General features: G+C 43.2%; 1 pseudogene; it reads right to left on the bottom strand.

The window, feature by feature from the left end:
- Positions 1-17671: 17671 nt before the first annotated feature.
- LOC100430151 (olfactory receptor 5AR1-like) lies at positions 17672-18577 on the bottom strand (annotated as a pseudogene).
- Positions 18578-19281: the final 704 nt, after the last annotated feature.

Below are 19281 nucleotides of genomic sequence, written 5' to 3'. Positions count from 1 at the left end.
GTGGGAGGATAGCTTGAGCCCAGGAGGTTGAGGCTGCAGTGAGCCAAAATTGTGCCAGTGTACTCCATCCTGGGAAACCGAGCAAGACCCTGTGTAACAACAACAACAACAACAAAAGAAAAAAAAAAAAAAAAAAGGAAGAAGAAAAGAAGATGATTGACAAAAAAGTAACTATTGGAAAGCAGAGACTCCCATAACCAGAGGCTATAAATCTCCATCAAGACTCTCAATCCCAGGTCTAGTGCCTTAACTAAATAACTTGACAGCAAGACTTAGGGATTTATCAATTTATGAGAGGTGCTCAGCTCAATCGAGGACATTATCTGTCTACCAGGAAGTAGATATGAGTAAATGGTTAGGGAATTGTTAATGGTACACAGGGCAGAATCCTCAGCATGAGATAAGTGGTGAGCAAACTCAGCTCCAGGGGAAATACTGGGTGTGTACAAGGTGGTTGGAGGTACTTCACTCCTAGGCGACCGTCTGTGTATAGGGTGGAGTTAGGCGAATTTACAACCTAGGGATTTATAACTTTCTTCCTGACAAGAGGTGTGAAGTGGAACAACGGTTGAAGTCCAAATCTTTGAAAAGGACCAGAGAAACAACGTGTAGGCTGCTTTATCTGCCCAGGAGGGGCCATGGTGTTTGAGGAAGGGGGTACTTGAAATAGGTATCTTGTTCTCTGAGTTACAAATACTGTATCAACTTGGAGACTAGATTGCCCCACCGTGTAGTTAAGGTCTTGGCCTTTGGAAGCCCCTTGATGCTAGGAGAAGTGGGGTGATCTTCATCTTCTGTAAGAAAACCTCAGTCCTGTGCTGTCCAATATGGTAGCCACTAGCTGCATGTGGCTTTTGAGCCCTGGAAAAGTGGCTGGTCCAAATTGAGATAAGTTGTAAATGGAAGATGCCCTTTGGATGTTGAAGACTGAGTGTGGAAAAAAGAATGTAAATACTTCATTACTCGTTTTAAAATATTGATTACATGTTGACAATATTTTGGATATATTGGGTTAAATAGAGTATCAAAAATAATTTCACTTGTTTCTTTTTTTGAATGCAGCTACTCAGACATTTAAAATGAACACACGTGGCCCATATTTGTGGCCTGCATTATGTTTCTGTTGGACAGTGCTGCCTCAGTCCATCTGGACTTTCAGTTTCCATAAGATGGGGACTCCTGTCTCCCTGGCTCTTCCTTCCCTCTCTAAGTTCCAGAAACTTTTTACTTCTATATGATCGTAACTTACTTCTCGCCTGCTGCCCTGGAAGCAGCAGTAGCAAAGGCCTTTTGTGATAAGGACCTGACAGATCATCTTCAGGGATTTCTCGGAAGAGGCAGTTATAGGAGAGGAGACAAGGCTGAGACCCCACCACACATTCTGAATAAGGAAGGGAAGAAGAATGAGCCAGCTGATTTCTCCCAATCTCCAGGAGACATTTGGCAAAGCCTAGAGACTTCTTTGGTTGCCACAGCTGGTGGGAGGGTGCTACTGACATCTTAGGTAGAGGCCATGTATGCTGCTAAACATTCTACAGCGCATGGGACAGTGCCTTACACAAATAATTATCCAGCCCCATATGTCAGTCGTGTCAAGGTTGAGAGACCCTGACCAAGGTCTAGAAAGGGCCTTGGGCCTTTGGTTGTCTCTGAACAGGGGTCAGGAGGGAGGCTGGAGATGCTGACACAACAGAGGAGACCTGTTCCCTCCTGTCCCATTCCCCCATTCTTTCTTGATTGTCAGTGACTCATGGCCCTTCCCTTGCACTCCTGAGCCTGCCTAAACTCATGCTGGTGGAGAGAAACGGAGCATTTCTTCCCAGGTGTGAATCACATGCCCCATGCCCCTGGCGAGACCTCTCCCTGCTGGAGATAGACTCTTTGGAGATTTGCCCAGAGGGGACGGGCCTCCCTATTCTCTTACTTTGCCCATCTATTTTTCTTCTTGCTCCCTCCTCCCTCTGCAGCTGTCCTGACGCTCGCCAGAAGCTCCTAGCCAGAACCCACTCTACCGGAATTGTTGAGCAGATGTTGAGCACCTGAGGGAGGAAGAAGGTGGGAGCTGCTAGGGTTTTCTCAGAGGGAATAAAAACTGTAAACTTGCCTCTGAATTTCTTGCAGAAACCCAGGTCTCTGGGGAGCAGCACTGTTGGTGTTTAAACAGGTCCGTTCTATAATTTCTTGACCAGATTCCATTGAGCCCTGATTATAAACCTCAGCTCTGTAAGGCACACTGTCTGCCCTCATAGCATTTATAGTCTAGCTGGGGATGCAAAACCCAAACACTTACAACAAATAAAAATGGGCTTTAAAGAGGGCTCAGTGGCAGTGAGGCTTCGAAGGAACAGACAGCTAGGGCTCCGAGTGATGAGTGGGGTTGCCCAGAGCTGGAGAAAGAGCCTGTATTCTGGATCCCACCGGCTCTGGCTGCATCCTGATGTTACAATTTCCTATCTGTGCAACCTTCTCTGGGAAACAAAGGCAACAATAAAACCTAGGATTAGATGAGACTGTGAACTGCTGCCTGCTCCCACTGCCCATACACAGTTAGGTACAGCTTGTCCCAGGGAGAAGTGCTGGGTGCAAGGCAGAGGATACTCCCAGATTGCTGTCTCTATGGGAAAAAGGCTATCAGTACAGCTTGCTGATTAGGAGGTGTGGGGTATCAGCTCCTTGTTGGAAAGATGCGGCCCTGGCACACTTTGTAGCAGTTTTATCAGTTATATTGGGCTTTATCAAGAGGCATCTGTCCCTGTTCTTGGGAGAAAGATTCCTGCCCACTATTCACCCTTATGTGATGAGGTTGAGATGAGAGCTGTAATTTGCTAAGCAGCTCTTACATGCTAGACACATTATGCTAGACCCTTCGCTGCATCATCTCGTTTTAGTCAAGCAACAATTAAGACATCAATTAATACGTGTGACATATGCATCGGTTGGGTCCAGAAAGGCAGAACAACTTGAAGTGGGGTTGGGGGAGGTGGGAGTTGGGGAGCTTACAGGTCATAGATGGTTTTAAAGATTTTTTTTATTGGCAATTGGTCAAAGAGTTATTATCTAAAGACCTGGAACCAACAGAGAGGAGTGTCTGGGTTAAGATAAGGGGTTGTGGGAATCAAGGTTCTTATTATCCAGAGAAAGTCTTTAGGTGGCTATCCTTAGTAACAATTGATGGCAAATGTTTCCCATTTAGACCTTTAAAATCTCTTCAGGATGGAAAGGGCCTGAAAGGGAATAGATCTAGTTATGTTAACAGAGATTCTTTACAGATGCAAATTTTTCCCCACAAAAGATAGCTGTGTAGGGTCATTTCTCAAAATATGGTAAAAAACTTATTCTGGGGTAAAATACCGTGATTTCCTTCCTTATCTGTCATGTGATGTTATACCAGAGTCGGGTTGGAATTTGGTATCTTATTGCCACAAAGAGCCTGTTTTGTCAGTCGAGGATCTCTGTTTTAATGTTAATACTGGTCAGTTGTACCTGAATTCCAAAGGGAGAAGAGGATAAGGCATGTCTGACTCCACCTTCTCATCGTGGCCTGAACTAGTTTTTCAGGTTTCTTTGGGTCCCCAGGCTAAGAAGGGGGCGTCTATTCAGTCAATTGGAACGCTTAGAATTTTTGGTTTACACTTTCTGTTTCCAACAGTGGACTGGGCCTGGGTGACTGGAGACATAGGATTAACAAACAAACGCTCCAGTCACTCATGTCTGCTGTGAGAGAACACAAAACTGGCATTCGTAATCCAGTGTGGTGAGTGCTAGCGTGGAGGTAGCATGAGTCATCAACCTGTCTGGTCTCCTAGGCTGCTGTCACGTGGCACACCGCACACGGCTAACTGGGTGACTCCACCCTGGTTCAGGCACTGCATGTACTCAGCTGAGGCTGCTGGATGCCACAGCCCTGGGCCAACTACCACATGTGTCCACAGAAGACCACCTGTAACAGAGCCAGATCTACTCTAATTAAAAATCCAAGTGTTAGCAGCCAATCAGTAACACCCAGAGACTTTGGTTTGCTAACATGGAAAAGAGACAATTTATGGTCTTCTAGCTTTAGAAAACTGCTTTGTTTCTCCTCCTGCATCCTCAAATCTGTGGCTTTCCTAGACTAGGTGCTGAATCAGGCTTCCAGTATGAAAGTAAAAAAAAAAAAATTTGTTTTCATTCAGCACTCAATCTCTGGTTTCTGTTTTGTTTTTTCTTTAACAAAGGCACACCAGAGCACAAATGAATTCTGTCTGTAAGAGGTGAAGAAGTTTTCCCAGAAAAGGCTACCTTTAGGCTGGAACTAGAATAATAAAGAGATTTGGGCTGGGCATGGTGGCTCATACTTGTAATCCCAGCACTCTGGGAGGCTGAGGCGGGTGGATTGCTTGAGGCCAGGAATTCAACACCAGCCTGGGCAGCATGATGAAACCTGTCTCTACAAAAAATATAAAAATTAGTTGGGCATGGTAGTGCACCTCTGAAGTTTCAGATACTCAGGAGGCTGAGTGGTAGGATCACTTGAGCCTGGGAGGTGGAGGCTTCGGTGATCTGTGACTACACCACTGCACTCCAGCCTGGGCAACAGAGCGAGATGGTTTCAAAAACCAAACCAAACCAAACCAAACCAAAAAACAAAACAGATTTGTCAGGCTAACAAAGGAAATGTTACAGGAAAGGGGTCCCGATCCAGACCCCAAGAGAAGGTTCTTGGATCTCATGCCAAGAAAGAATTCAGGGTGAGTCTTCAGTACAAAGTGAAAACAAGTTTATTAAGAAAGTAAAGGAATAAAAGAATGATTACTCCATAGATGAGCGGTCCCGAGGGCTGCTGATTGCTCATTTTAATGGTTACTTTTTGATGATAAGCTAAACAAGAGGTGGATGATTCATGCCTTCCCTTTTCAGGCCATATAGGGTAACTTCCTGCTGATTGCTCATTTTAATAGTTATTTTTTGATGATTAGCTAAACAAGGGGTGGGTTATTCATGCCTCCCCTTTTCAGACCATATATTATTGTATTATTACTATTGTATTACTGTATTATTAATGTTAAACTCAATTTTTAATAAAACCTTAGATATATTTACCCAATTTTAATGTTTAACCATAAAGTAAGATTCTTATAAACCTTTATAACCCTTTATATTTTTTTTTGTGAAAGAGCAGATTAGTGCTCTAAGAAAAACCTGTTGTGCTTTTAGTCCAACATTTAATTTACAAAAAAACTGAATAATACCCCCTTTAACTTTAGCCGATGTGTTCACACACAGAATCTCTTACAATTAATTTTTATAAACCTTCCACAACGTGTTTAAACTTTTAGCTTTATTCTATCTAACTTAAACCAATTCTTTAACTCTTTAGGCAACAAAATCCACATTCCTATGCCTTCTTATAATCTTTTACCAAATGCCATTCTACCTTCCTTACACACCTTACATGTAAAACTGTTTCTTCAATAGTCTCAATTACATGCGACAATGTTAAACTTTTAGCAACTTACTTTGGTGAAAACCCTGGTTAGTAAGTAATTTTAATTGTGTACTAGGTGTGGAGCCTCACCCAGGACATACCAGGCAGAAGGGCAGATAAGGACTGACTCTCCAGCATAGCTAAGGGGTGTGGCTAACTCCACATGTCCTCAGGCCTTACGTTACTTAAGCAAGTTGTACAGTTCCTAAGAGTCATAGTGGCATTTTATGAAGCACTTAGGAGGCCAAACAACCTTTGAATTGTACAGTGTTTCTTGCATAAATTCCCTTTCACAAATCCTTTCACGACTTACACAGACCATCTGAGACATTCTTTGACTTTCTGATTTGCCCTAAACATCCCTCCTTTTAAATAACCAGTTATTTTACTTCAGGACCAGAATTTACCATACAAGATCCTTTCTTATAAAATCTCTTTCTTTATAATCTTCTTTGTATAGCTAGGGGGCATGGCTGATTCCACGTTTCCAGGCCTTATCTAGAATCTAATGGCTTTAAGGTAGGTAAATTGAACAATTTTTTTAAAGTTAAAGAAGTAGTTTATGACCTCAAAGCACTTAGCAAACTTATCTGACCTGCCTAATGTAGACTAAATGTTTTTATTTTATCAATAATTTTTAAAGCTGTTATTGTTTCTCAAGGATTACTAGTTACATGAACTGAAAGGTATCACAGTTTTTATTTTGCTTTCAAAATATTTGATTTAAGTGCTTATTTTTGTTTAAGCCAATTAGAGTTCTTTCATATAAACATTACACACAACACATATATAACTACATAGAAAGACAGAAGATGACTACAGTAGTTGCAAGGTTTTTCATTTGCCAGTTTTTAAGTTTCTTCATTGGACTACTGGGTTAAGCTGGAGCCTTTGGAAGAACAGGGCCAGGAAAGGGGTCTTTGGTACCTCCTGTTTTTTCCTCCAAGGAGTCCAGGCTGTTAGAGCTTGAATATCCACTTTTAATTAAACTTATTCTAACCATAGCACTCTTGAATAAAATCCTTTCAGAATTTCTTAGGCCAAACGGTCGATATTTCTGGCTTTTGAACTTTACCAAAGGTAATCTCCCAGGTGCTTAGAGAAAGGAAAATTTGAGACAGTCCATGGAGGAGAAGAGAAAGTCACACAGATATTAAACCAGAAATGACTTACTTCCTAGGTGGGGAATCAACCCCCGACCACCACTGTGAAAGTGCAAAACCTTTGCTACTGAGCTACGGCACAGAGCAGTCACCATTGCCCTTCCCAGAAGGAGTCTAGAGTAGTTAATTTTGAGCTTGCAAAGGCTTTTAACTATTTAATATGATTATTAGAGCTAACTATGACATGAACCCTAAAATTCCTGTTTCCTGAAGATGGAGACCAAAATAAAGTACTGCCAATGTGGTTAAAAGGTCAAACTCCCAGCGGGGCATGGCGGCTCATGCCTGTAATCCCAGCACTTTGGGAGGCTGAGACAGGTGGATCACCTGACATCAGGAGTTCAAGACCAGCTTGACCAACATGGTGAAACTCTGTCTGTACTAAAAACACAAAATTAGTTGGGCGTGGTGGTACACACGTGTAATCCCGGCTACTTGGGAGGCTGAGACAGGAGAATCGCTTGAACCTGGGAGGTGGAGGTTGCACTGAGCTGAGATTGTGCCATTGCACTCCAGGCTGGGCGACAGAGGGAGACTCCTTGTCAAAAAAAAAAAAAAAAAAAAAAAAAAAAAGTCAAACTCCCAAGGACATAAAACAAGGTGGAGACTTCACCCAGTTTTTTGTTTGTTTCAGGGACCTGCAGCCAAGTTTGTTACTAACCAGTTTGCTGGCTCAGCTTGAAAAGTAGGCTTATAGGTGTTCTAAGCCCGTGTTTTATCTTAAAGTACCCCTCGACATAGAAAAACAATCCATAGCACAGAATACACCAGCTTAAGACCAGCCTTAGAATTCTTTTTTGCATTAATCAAAACTTTACAGAGAAGATACACACTGATTTTTTTTTTTTTAACCATTCATTCAACCATTTGCACAGAGAGAGTGAAGCCAGAAATCTGACGGGTAAGAAATTCTTACCCTTTTGCCAGCATGCCAGACTTCTGTGTTCCCTTTCCCTGAGAGGCCCTAGTGATCCGACTTGTGGCACCATTGCCCTGGAGGCCAAGCTGCATCATAAAGAAAAATTATTTTTTTCATTCTGGACAGAGCAAAATACTTGCGATGAAATGTAGACATTAGCTACTCTGCTTAGCACCCATTATCAAACTGGCAAGGCTTAAATTTGCACCCATATGGGCTCTGTCATCTTTAATCCAACCTCTGACTTGGAGTTTCAACACGTGGTCTCTGGGCAAGATGGCTGCGCTGAGTAATAGAAAAGATAAGAAGGAGAAAGGAGAGAGAGAAAAGCATTGCCTGTGGCAGAATGGGGAAGGCAAAATAATCAGGGAGGCCAGAGAAAGACCCAACCATTGCAGTGATGCTGAAAAGTTCAGGCGGCTGCTTCTCACTAGCAAAGGGATCTTTTCCAGCCATCCCATCTGTCGCCCAGCTCTCAAGTTTCCCCTTTTATGGAAGAAAAAGCTCCCCATGTCCCGTGATCCTGTACATGCCTAACCCTGTCATCCACAGCCATCAGCAAAGAGTGCAAGGCAGGTTAATACAAAGAGAATAGCAGTTAATATCCCATAATGCCAAACCTATTCTTAGCCATGAAAGACTTTACTGAGAGGGGCCTCTAACCCCCCAAATCTTAGTAGGGACTGTAACCCTCCTAAGTTGGGCCTCTAACCCAAGGTCAGCCAAGTGTCCTTGAATTTATTTTTTATTTTTTATTATACTTTAAGATCTGGGGCACATGTGCAGAATGTGCAGGTTTGTTACGTAGGTATACACGTACCATGGTGGTTTGCTGCACCCATCAACGTGTCACCTACATTAGTTATTTCTCCTAATGCTATCCCTACCCTGGCACCCAACCCACTGACAGGCCCTGGGTGTGATGTTCCCCTCCTTGTGTCCATATGTTCTCATTGTTCAACTCCCACTTATAAGTGAGAACATGAGATGTTTGGTTTTCTGTTCCTGTGTTAGTTTGCTGAGAATGATGGTTTCCAGCTTCATCCACATCCCTGCAATGGACATGAGCTCATCCTTTTTTATGGCTGCATAGTATTCCATGGTGTATATGTGCCACATTTTCTTTATCTGGTGTATCATTGATGGGCATTTGGGTTGTTCCAAGTCCTTGTTTATTGTGAACAGTGCTGCAATAAACATGCACATGCATGTGTCTTTATAGCAGAATTATTTATAATCCTTTGGGTATACATCCAGTAATGGGATTGCTGGGTCAAATGGTATTTCTGGTTTTAGATCCTTGAGGAATTGCCACACTGTCTTCCACAGTGGATGAACTAATTTACACTCCTACCGACAGTATAAAAGCATTCCTATTTCTCCACATCCTCTCCAGCATCTGTCATTGCTTGACTTTTTAATGACTGCCATTCTGACTGGCGTGAGATGGTATTTCATTGTGGTTTTGATTTGCATTTCTCTAATGACCTGTGATGATGAGCTTTTTTCATGTTTTTTGGCCGTATAAATGTCTTCTTTCGAGAAGTGTCTGTTCATATCCTTTGCCCACTTTTTGATGGGGTTGCTTTTATCTTGTAAATGTGTTTAAGATCTTTGTAAATTCTGGATATTAACCATTTGTCATATGGATAGATTGCAAAAATTTTCTCCCATTCTATATGTTGCCCGTTCACTCTGATGATAGTTTCTTCTGCTGTGCAGAAGCTCTTTAGTTTAATTAGATCCCATTTGTCAATTTTGGCTTTTGTTGCCGTTGCTTTTGGTGTTTTATTCATGAAGTCTTTGCCCATTTCTATGTCCTGAATGGTTTTGGCTAAGTTTTCTTTTAGGATTTTTTTTTTTTTTTTTAGAGACAGAGTCTTCCTCCGTCACCCAGGCTGGAGTGCAGAGGCATGATCTCGGCTCACCAAAAGCTCCACCTCCTGGGTTCACGCCATTCTCCTGCCTCAGCCTCCTGAGTAGCTGGGACTCCAGATGCCTGCCACCGCGCCCGGCTAATTTTTGTATTTTTAGTAGAGACGGGGTTTCACCGTGTTAACCAGAATGGTCTTGATCTCCTGACCTCGTGATCCACCCACCTTGGCCTCCTAAAGTGCTGGGATTATGGGCGTGAGCCACTGCACCTGGTGTTTTTATGGTTTTAGGTCTTACGTTTAAGTCTTTAATCCATATTGAGTTAATTTTTGTATATGGTGTAAAGAAGGGGTTCAGTTTTAGTTTTCTGCATATGGTTAACTAGTTTTCCCAGCACCATTTATTAAATAGGGAATCCTTTCCCCATTGTTTGTTTTTGTCAGGTCTGTCAAAGATCAGATGGTTGTAGATGTGTGGTGTTATTTCTTAGGCCTCTGTTCTGTTCCATTGGTCTATATACCTGTTTTGGTACCAGTACCATGTTGTTTTGGTTAATGTAAACTTGTAATATAGTTTGAAGTCAGGTAGCGTGATGCCTCCAACTTTGTTCTTTTTGGTTAGGATTGTTTTGGCTATATGGGCTCTTTTTTGGTTCCATAGGAAATTTAAAGTAGTTTTATCTAACTCTGTGAAGAAAGTCAATGGTAGCTTGACGAGGATAGCATTAAATCTATAAATTACTTTGGGCACTATGGCCATTTTTGTGATACTGATTATTCCTATTCATGAGCATGGAATGCTTTTCCATTTGTTTGTGTCCTCTCTTATTTCGTTGAGCAGTGGTTTGTAGTTCTCCTTGAAGAGGTCCTTCAGTCCTTTGTAAATTGTATTCCTAGGTATTTTATTCTCTTTGTAGCAATTGTGAATGGGAGTTCACTTATGATTTGGCTCTCGGTTTGTCTCTTATTGGTGTATAGGAATGCTTGTGATTTTTGCACATTGATTCTGTATCCTGAGACTTTGCTGAAGCTGCTTATTAGCCTAAGGAGATTTTGGGCTGAGACAATGGGTTTTCTAAATATACAATCGTGTCATCTGCAAACAGAGAGAATTTGACTTCCTCTCTTCCTATCTGAATACCGTTTATTTCTTTCTCTTGCCTGATTGCCCTAGTGTCCCAGGTCGAGTTCAGACTGCTGTGCTGGCAGAGAGAATTTGAAGTCAGTGGATCTTAGCTTGCTGGGCTCTGCGGGGGTGGAATCCACTCAGTTAGACAACTTGGTTCCCTGGCTTCAGCCCCCTTTCCAGAGGAGTGAATGGTTCTGTCTCGCTGGCACTCCAGGTACTACTGGGGTATGAGAAAAAACTCCTGTAGCTAGTTTGTTGTCTGCCCAAATGACCGCCCAGTTTTGTCCTTGAAACCCAGGGCCCTGGTGACAGAGACATCCAAGGGAATCTCCTGGTCTGTGGGTTGTGAAGACAGTGGGAAAAGCATAGCATCTGTGCTGGAATGCACCGGTCCTCATGGCACAGTCCCTCAGGGCTTCCCTTGGCTAGGGGAGGGAGTTCCCCGACCCCTTGTGCTTCCTGGGTGAAGTGACGCCCCACCCTGCTTCGGCTCGCCCTGTGTGGGCTGCACCCACTGTCTAACCAGTCCCAGTGAGATGAGCTGGGTACCTCAGTTGGAAATGCAGAAATCACCCGCCTTCTGCATTGATCTTGCTGGGAGTGGCAGACCGGAGCTGTTCCTATTCGGCCATCTTGCCAGCCTCCCCACTTGACTTTTATTAAGAGTGGCCTCCAACCCACTCTGTCTTAGGAGAGACTCTAACTCCCCTAAGTTGGGCCTCTAACCCAATCCCATTCTTTACCCAGGCACCTCACCACTTACCCAAAGTTGTCCAATCTGTGCTGCAGTCTATTTCCTTTGGGTTAGGGGCCTCCTCAGTACTGTCCCTTTTGTGGTTCGCAAGAAAGATGTTACCAGACCCCACCACTTACCCAAAGTTAGCCTTTGGGTCAGGGTTGCTGCACTAAAGTCCCTGCTGTGGTCACCAGAAATATGTCATAGAAAGGGGTCCTGATCCAGATCTCAACAGAGGGTTCTTAGATTTCACACAAGAAAGAATTCAGGGCAAGTCCTCAGTGTAAAGTGAAAGCAAGTTTATTGAGAAAGCAAAGGAATAAAAGAACGGCTACTCCACAGGCAAAGCAGCCCAGAGGGTTGCTGGTTGCCCATTTTTATGCTTATTTTTTGTTAATTTGCTAGACAAGGGGTGGATTATTCATGCCTCCCTTTCTTAGACCACATGGGGTAATTTCCTGAGTTGCCGGGGCATTTGTAAACTGTCATGGCACTCTTGGGAGTGCAGGGGTGAGGATGACCAGAGGTCACTCTCGTCGCCATTTTGGTTTTGGTGGGTTTTGGCCGGCTCCTTTACTGCAACCAGTTTTATCAGCAAGGTCTTTATGACCTGTATCTTGTGCTGACCTCCTATCTCATCCTGTGATTTAGAATGCCTTAACTCTCTGGGAATGCAGCCCATTAGGTTTCAGCCTTATTTTACCTAGCTCCTATTCAAGATGGAGTTGCTGTGGTTCACACACCTCTAACAGAAGGAATGGGGAGCAGCACCTTCCAGGCACTGGGGAAGATGCTAGCAAAAAAAGAAGTATGTTAACTGCATGACCTGCTCAGGCCAGGACAGGTTGTCTACTGTAAGAAAAAGCTTGGTGTGATAAAAAAGCAACAGACACCTTTAATAATGAGTGGTGGGGAAAACTGGGTTGAGGGAGAACTGGAGAGTCTGCCTGTCTAAAATAGTAGCTGCAACTCAGCACCAGATGATTATGGCTGAGAATAAGAATAGTGATCTCTTTCATTTTTCCTTCCCAGAGAAACTGGGAATATTAAATTTTAAAATGTGATTTTGCTAAAGTCTAAATGTTAGTGTTCCCCCCTGCCAAGTTCATATGTTAAAATCCAAACTCCATAAGGTGATGTTATTAGGAGGTGGGGCCTTTGGGAAGTGATTAAGTCATGAGGGTGGAGTCTTCATGAATGGTATTAGTGCCCTCATTAAAACAAAAAACAATAAACAAACCCAGAGTTCCCTTGCCCCTTCCGCCATGTAAGGACACAGTGAGAAAGTGCCACCAATGAACCAGGATGTGGGCCCTCATCAGACACTGAAGCTTCCATGCAGCAAGAATGACCATGCCAAATGCAGGCCCTTCTACGCTGGACTTCCCAGCTTCTAGAACCATGAGAAATAAATTTCTGTGGCTGGGCCTAGTGCCTCGCACCTGTAATCCCAGCACTTTGGGATGCTGAGGCAGGAGAATCACCTGTGGTCAGGAGTTCGAGACCAGCCTGGCCAACATTGTGAAACCCAGGTGTGGTGGTGGGTGCTTCCATCTAAAAAAAAAAAAAAAGAAAAGAAATTTCTGTTTATAAGCCATTCTGTTTATGGTATTTTTGCAGCCCAAATGTCTAAGACATTATCTCATCAAATTTTTTATGTTGGCTAGAAAATTTAAACTTAGAATGCTTATAACTGCCCAATGGGTTCACCTTGCCCACTGTCTAGACAGAGACGATTTATTAAGACAAAGGAAATGCAGTAGAAAAAGAGTAATTCATGCAGAGCCGGCTGTGAAGGAGACCTGAATTTTATTATTACTCAAATCAGTCTCCCCCGAGCATTCGGGGAGCAGAATTTTTAAGGACAACTTGGTGGGTGGAGGGAAGCCAGTGAGCCAGGAGCGCTGATTGGTCAGAGATGAAATCATGGGGAACTGAAGCTGTCTTCTTGTGCTGAGTCAGTTCCTGGGTGAGGGGGCCACAAGATCTGATGAGCCAGGTGATCAATCTGAGTGGTGCTAACTGATCCATCAAGTGCAGGGTCTGCAAACTATCTCAAGCACTGATCTTAGGAGCAGTTTAGGGAGGGTCAGAATCTTGTAGCCTCCAGTTGCATGACTCCTCAACCATAATTTCTAATTTTGTGGCTAATTTTAGTCCTACAAAGGCAATTTAGTCCCCAGCCAAGAAGGAAGTCTGCTTTGGGAAAGGGCTGTTATCATCTTTGTTTTAAACTATAAACTATAAATTGAATGTAGTGGCTTACGCCTGTAATCCCAGCACACTGGGAGGCTGAGGCGGGCAGATCACTTGAGGTCAGAAAGTTCGAGACCAGCCTGGCCAACGTGGTTAAACCCTGTCTCTACTAAAAAGACAAAATTAGCCAGGTATGGTGGCAGGTCCCTGTAATCCCAGCTACTCCAGAGACCGAGGCGGGAGAATCCCTTTAACCTGGGAGATGGAGGTTGCAGTGAGCTGAGATGGTGCCACTGCACTCCTGCCTGAGTGACAAAGCGAGACTCTGTCTAAAAAAAAAAAAAAAAAAAAAAAAAAAGAAAAAACCCCAAAACCAAAAAACTATAAACTAAGTTTCTCCCAAAATTAGTTCAGCCTATGCCCAGGAATGAACAAGGACAGCTTGGAGGTTAGAAGCAAGATGGAGTCGATTAAGTTAGATGTCTTTCACTGTCTCAGTCATAATTCTGCAAAGGCAGTTTCATTCTGTCCACACACAATCTATTGGCAGGAAGTATAGGGTTGTGGGTGTGCCATCAGTTCTCTGCCATCCTCTGCTCTGGACAGTAGACATAAGGGAGGAATGGTCAAGACTGCGAGATGCCTATCCAGTATTCATTCTCTACCTCTTTCTATAAGCAGAATCCCCAAATACTCAAGATGGCAATGTCCCCAGCTAATAACTATATTTCCCAGCCTCCCTTGCAAACTTGTGACTCCTTTGTGACTAAGTTCTGGCTAATGAGAGGCTGTTACTGGAAAGGTTCCTGTCTTAGTCTATTTTGTGCTGATAACAGAATACCACATACAGGGTAATTTATAAGGAAAAGAAATTTAGTTCTTCATTCCTGGAAGCTAGGACGTCCAAGGCCGAAGGGCCTCCATCTGATGTGGTCTTTCTTACTGAGTCATCCCTTGGTGGAAGGGGAAAGGACAAAAGAGGGCACACAAAAGCAAGAGAGAGCAAGAGGTGGTCAAACTTGCTTTTCTCATGAATTCACTCACTCAATAATGGCATTAATCTATTCACAAGGGCAGAACTCTCATGGCCTAATCACCTTTTTACAGTCCTATCCCTTAATAAGATCACAATGACAATTAAATTTCAACATGAGTTTTTTTTGGGGGAGGGGGCGGGGCGGACATTCACACCATAGCAGCTACCAAAGGGAACAGGCAGCTGGTATTTTTTTCTCATTCCTCCACCTTTTTTCTTCAAACATTGAACTGATGGCTAGAGCTTCAGCACCCATATTGGGCCAAGAGGCAGCCTTGAGTATGGAAGCTGCATTAGTCAGCTCAGGCTGCAATAACAAAATACCACAGACTGGGTGGCTTAAACCACAGGAATCTATTTTCTTACGGCCCTGGAGGCTGGAGGTGGATCCAAGAGCAAGGTGCTGGCAGGGCTGGTTTCTTCTGCAGCCTCTGTTCTTGGCTTGCAGCTGCCCCCCTCTCACTACATCCTCACATGGGCTTTCCATTGTGTGCATCTCTGGCATCTCTTTTGTGTCCACATTTCCCCCTTCTTATAAGAACACCAGTCAGAATGGACTAGGCCCACCCTAAAGGCCTCATTTCAACTTAATCACCCATTTAAAGGCACTATCTCCAAATGCCATCACATTCTGAGGGATGGTGGTGGGGGTTAGGGTTTTAACATGAATTTAGGGGAGACACAATTCAGTCCATAATATGAGAAGATCAAGAAATTTCATGTTTGTTTTTCTGAAAGGAAGTTGAGAACTGTGTGCAGGGGGTTCCAGCACAATTCAGGAGCCCTGGGTTCTCTGTTCTAACCTATTGTATGGCCTTCCAGTGAGACTTAATCAGATTTATTTAGTTTTGTTTATCTGTAAAATGGAAGTAATAACACCTGGCTTACTTCTCTTACAGCATTTGGTGAAGATCAAATAAAATAATGAACGTGAAAATGTTTTGAAAAACATGAATTACCTATATAAATGTTCCTAAAGTCATTTGGTTACCTCCTTTGCCCTGTGTATCACATGTACTGTGATTTTTCTGAAACTTGGGTTGTTTTAAACAGTTGTTTATTTAAAACCTTTTAAATTAGAATCATAAATAAAAGTGTAACATAAAAATAAATAGAAAGGAAAACAATGTAACATTATTAAATACTGGCTAATTACTGTTAAGTGCTAAAACTCGCTCTCTGTGTTAAAAAGGAGACAATTGGGGAAGGTTTAAAGTCAAACTAGTATCAAACAGAGACTTCAACTTTGAAAATATTAGAACTAAAAAAAGGATTGGAAAAGAAAGAACTTTCTCATGATTCAATGAAATGTTATTTATTTATTTATGTATTTACTTATTTATTTTGAGACAGTCTGCTGTGTCACCCAGGTTAGAGTGCAGTGGCATGATCTCAGCTCACTGCAACCTCTGCCTCCTGCATTCAAGTGATTCTAATGCCTCAGCCTCCCAAGTAGCTGGGATTACAGACGTGCACCACCACGCCCAGCTCATTTTTTGTATTTTTAGTAGAGACGGGGTTTCACTACGTTGGCTAGGCTGGTCTCAAACTCCTGACCTCAGGTGATCTGCCCACCTCAGCCTCCCAAAGTGCTGGGATTACAGACATGAGCCACCTTGCCCAGCCAAAATGTTATTTAATATCATTAGATCCCATAATCTCCATGTGTCATGGGAGGGACCCAGTGGGAGGTAATTGAATTATGGGAGTGGGTTTTCCCATACAGTTCTTATGGTAGTGAATAAGTCTCAACAAGATCTGATGGTTTTATAAAGGGCAGTTCCCCCTGCTTATGCTCTCTTGCCTGCCGTCACGTAAGACGTGCCTTTGCTCCTCCTTCACCTTTCGCCATGACTGTGAGGCTTCCCTAGCCATGTGGAACAGTGAGTCTGCGAAATCTCTTTTTCTTTATAATTTACCCAGTTTTGGGTATTTCTTCATAGCCATATGAAAATGGACTGATACACTATGTAATATGGTCTCACCCTCAAAAAACATTGATGTATAAGAATATGTGATCCTATGGAGTGGTTTCCCCAGGAAAGCAGGGAAACCAACAGTTTGTGAACAGTTGTTTGTGCCAGACTCTGTGGGAGCCCCTATTTCCCCTCATGGAGGCCTAATAATAACCAGTTGAGGTGGGTGTTACTGTCCCGTTTTCACTTGGGAAAATGGGGGATCAGGGTCTAGGTGACTGACTCAACATCACACAGAGGCCAAGAGAAGGAGTTAGTCAGAGGCAAGGTGAACTGAGGTGTGGGTGCAGAGGCTGCAAACCCCATGGTCCCTGATGTTGGGGTTCGATCAGGCTGGTGGGAAAAATATTAGTTACGATAGCCACAACCCTTTTGGAAGGCCTGAGTGTTTTCATATTACCTCGGTAATAGACCAGGCTGAAGGCGGCCTGGTCCCATTACCTTTAGTTAAATAAATTAAAGTAGTAAACAATGGGATGTGGGGAAGTTCTCTAGTTAACTTGTTTACTCATGTGGTCTTAAGCCTTAAGCCTTTGATGTATACTTTTTACTTGGGAAGTCCACAATATCAATCACCCTCTAATGGTGTTGACTCGTTTTTGTTAACTAATTTTTTTTTGGTTTATTTTTATTTATATATATATATTTATTATACTTTAAGTTCTAGGGTACATGTGCACACCAACATGGCACTTGTTAACTAATCTTAATGAATAAATGCAAGCCTCTCGAGCTGATCGAGGCAAACCTCCCATACAGCGGCAAACCTCCCATACCACTTTATAATGCTGTGATCCAGGTTCTCCTTATGATATCTGGAATTTAAGGAATGCTGCCATTGTTCTTTTTTGAGATGTAGTCATCAGAAAAAGTCAGTACCATGCATTGGTTGAGAATATAGTCTCTGGAACCAGACTGCCTCTTATCAGCTGTGTGATTTTGGGCAAGTTACTCAGCTTCTCTGTGCTCCAGATTCCTAAGGGATAATAATAGTGCCCATTTCATACACTTGTTGTGAAGATTAAAAGGGTTGATAATGTGTCAAGTGTTTAAACTAGTGCTGGCATATACTTTGCTCTATCTAAGGGTTAATATTATCCATACTTTATATTGTGGCTACCATGTTACGGCTTGGGATAGGATGCTCAATGCTCCACACTTGGTTATGAACACAACTTTCACAGGCATCTCCTCTTCAAAGCATATTTTATATCTTTATTCCTCAGGCTGTAGATCAGAGGGTTCAGCATGGGGATGATTACAGTATAGAAGACAGACATGACCTTGTTGTGTTCCATGGAATTGTGAGAGCTTGGCTACATGAAGGTGATGGTGCTATAGAAGAAGCAGATGATGGTGAGGTGGGAGGCACAGGTGGAGAGAGCTTTGCTCTGGGCCTGCAGGGAGCGCATTCTGCAAATGGGCACCAGGATGTAGGCATAGGAGACTAGGATAATGGTGATGGTAAAGAGGATGAGCGAGACACACGATGAGAAGATAATGGTCTCACCCTCAGTAGTATCTACGCAGGCAAGATGAAGCACAGGAGGGATGCCACAGAAATAGTGGTTAATGACATTGGGGCCACAGTAGGGCAGCTTAAAGAGGCACCCAGTCAGCAAAGCTGAATTGGCAACAGAAACAGTATAGGAGGTCACCACTAGCAGGACACACAGATGTTGGGACATAATAGTGTGATAGAGGAGAGGGTGGCAGATAGCGGTGAATTGGTCATAGGCCATGATGGCCAGGAGCAGACACTCAGCAGTACCATGGAGGGTCATGAGGGCCATCTGGACCACACAGCTTGCAAAGAAGATGGATTGGCTTGAGATGAGGAAGCTCTCCAGCAGCCTGGGGGTGTCCACCATGGAAAACGAGGAGTCTATGAAGGACAGGACACCCAGGAAGAAGTACATGGGGGTGTGGAGCTGTGGTTCTGCATGGATCAGAGTGATCATTCCCAGGTTGCCCATGACAGAATATATGAGCAGGAAGAGCACAAAGAAGATGCCTTTGAGCTCCTCCTGCTCTGTAAGTCCCAGCAGGCAGAACCAGGTGACTTGGGTGTGGTTCTCCACCATGGTGTGCATGTCACTGCAGAGAGACCAAATAAGACACGTGTGTACCCTAGAGTTCGGGTCAGTGCCCAAAGCTTTTTAAATATCCCCAGGATAAGCAGTGTTAGGGAAAGAGGGAGAGGAACTAGTAAGACTTGAACACCTGCTATGAGCCATGTATTAATTCATTTTTAAAGCAGCTGTTGAAACTTCATACATACCTTCTGTTTAAATATTATACCCATTTATATTTAATGAGATGATCAACTTATGTGAGGTCACAAAGCTAGTACATAAGGAAAGTGGAATTAGACCTCAGTCTGGCCAGGTGTGGTGGCTCACACCTATAATCCCAGCATTTTGGGAGGCCAAGGTGGGTGGATCATCTGAGATCAGGAGTTCAAGACCAGCCTGGCCAACATGGTGAAACCTCGTCTCTAGTAAAAATACAAAAAATTAGCCAGGCATGGTAGTGCACACCTGTAGTCCTAGCTACTCAGGAGGCTGAGGCAGGAGAATCACTTGAACCCAAGAGACACGGGGGTTGCAGTGAGCCCAGATTGTGCCACTGCATTCCAGCCTGGGTGACACAGCAAGACTCCATCAAAAACAAAAACAAAAACAAAAAACAACAAAACAAAAAACCTCAGCCTGTTCTAGTAATTGTATCCTTATTATGTAGTTAGAATCATTTTCTGTTCCCCAATTTCCTGTTCTACAGGGAACCA

The sequence above is a fragment of the Macaca mulatta genome, chromosome 14 (genome assembly GCF_049350105.2).
Source record: "Macaca mulatta isolate MMU2019108-1 chromosome 14, T2T-MMU8v2.0, whole genome shotgun sequence".
Lineage (NCBI taxonomy): Eukaryota > Metazoa > Chordata > Mammalia > Primates > Cercopithecidae > Macaca > Macaca mulatta.
Note: the sequence above shows the minus strand (reverse complement) of the source record. Positions and strands in the feature narration are given on the sequence as shown.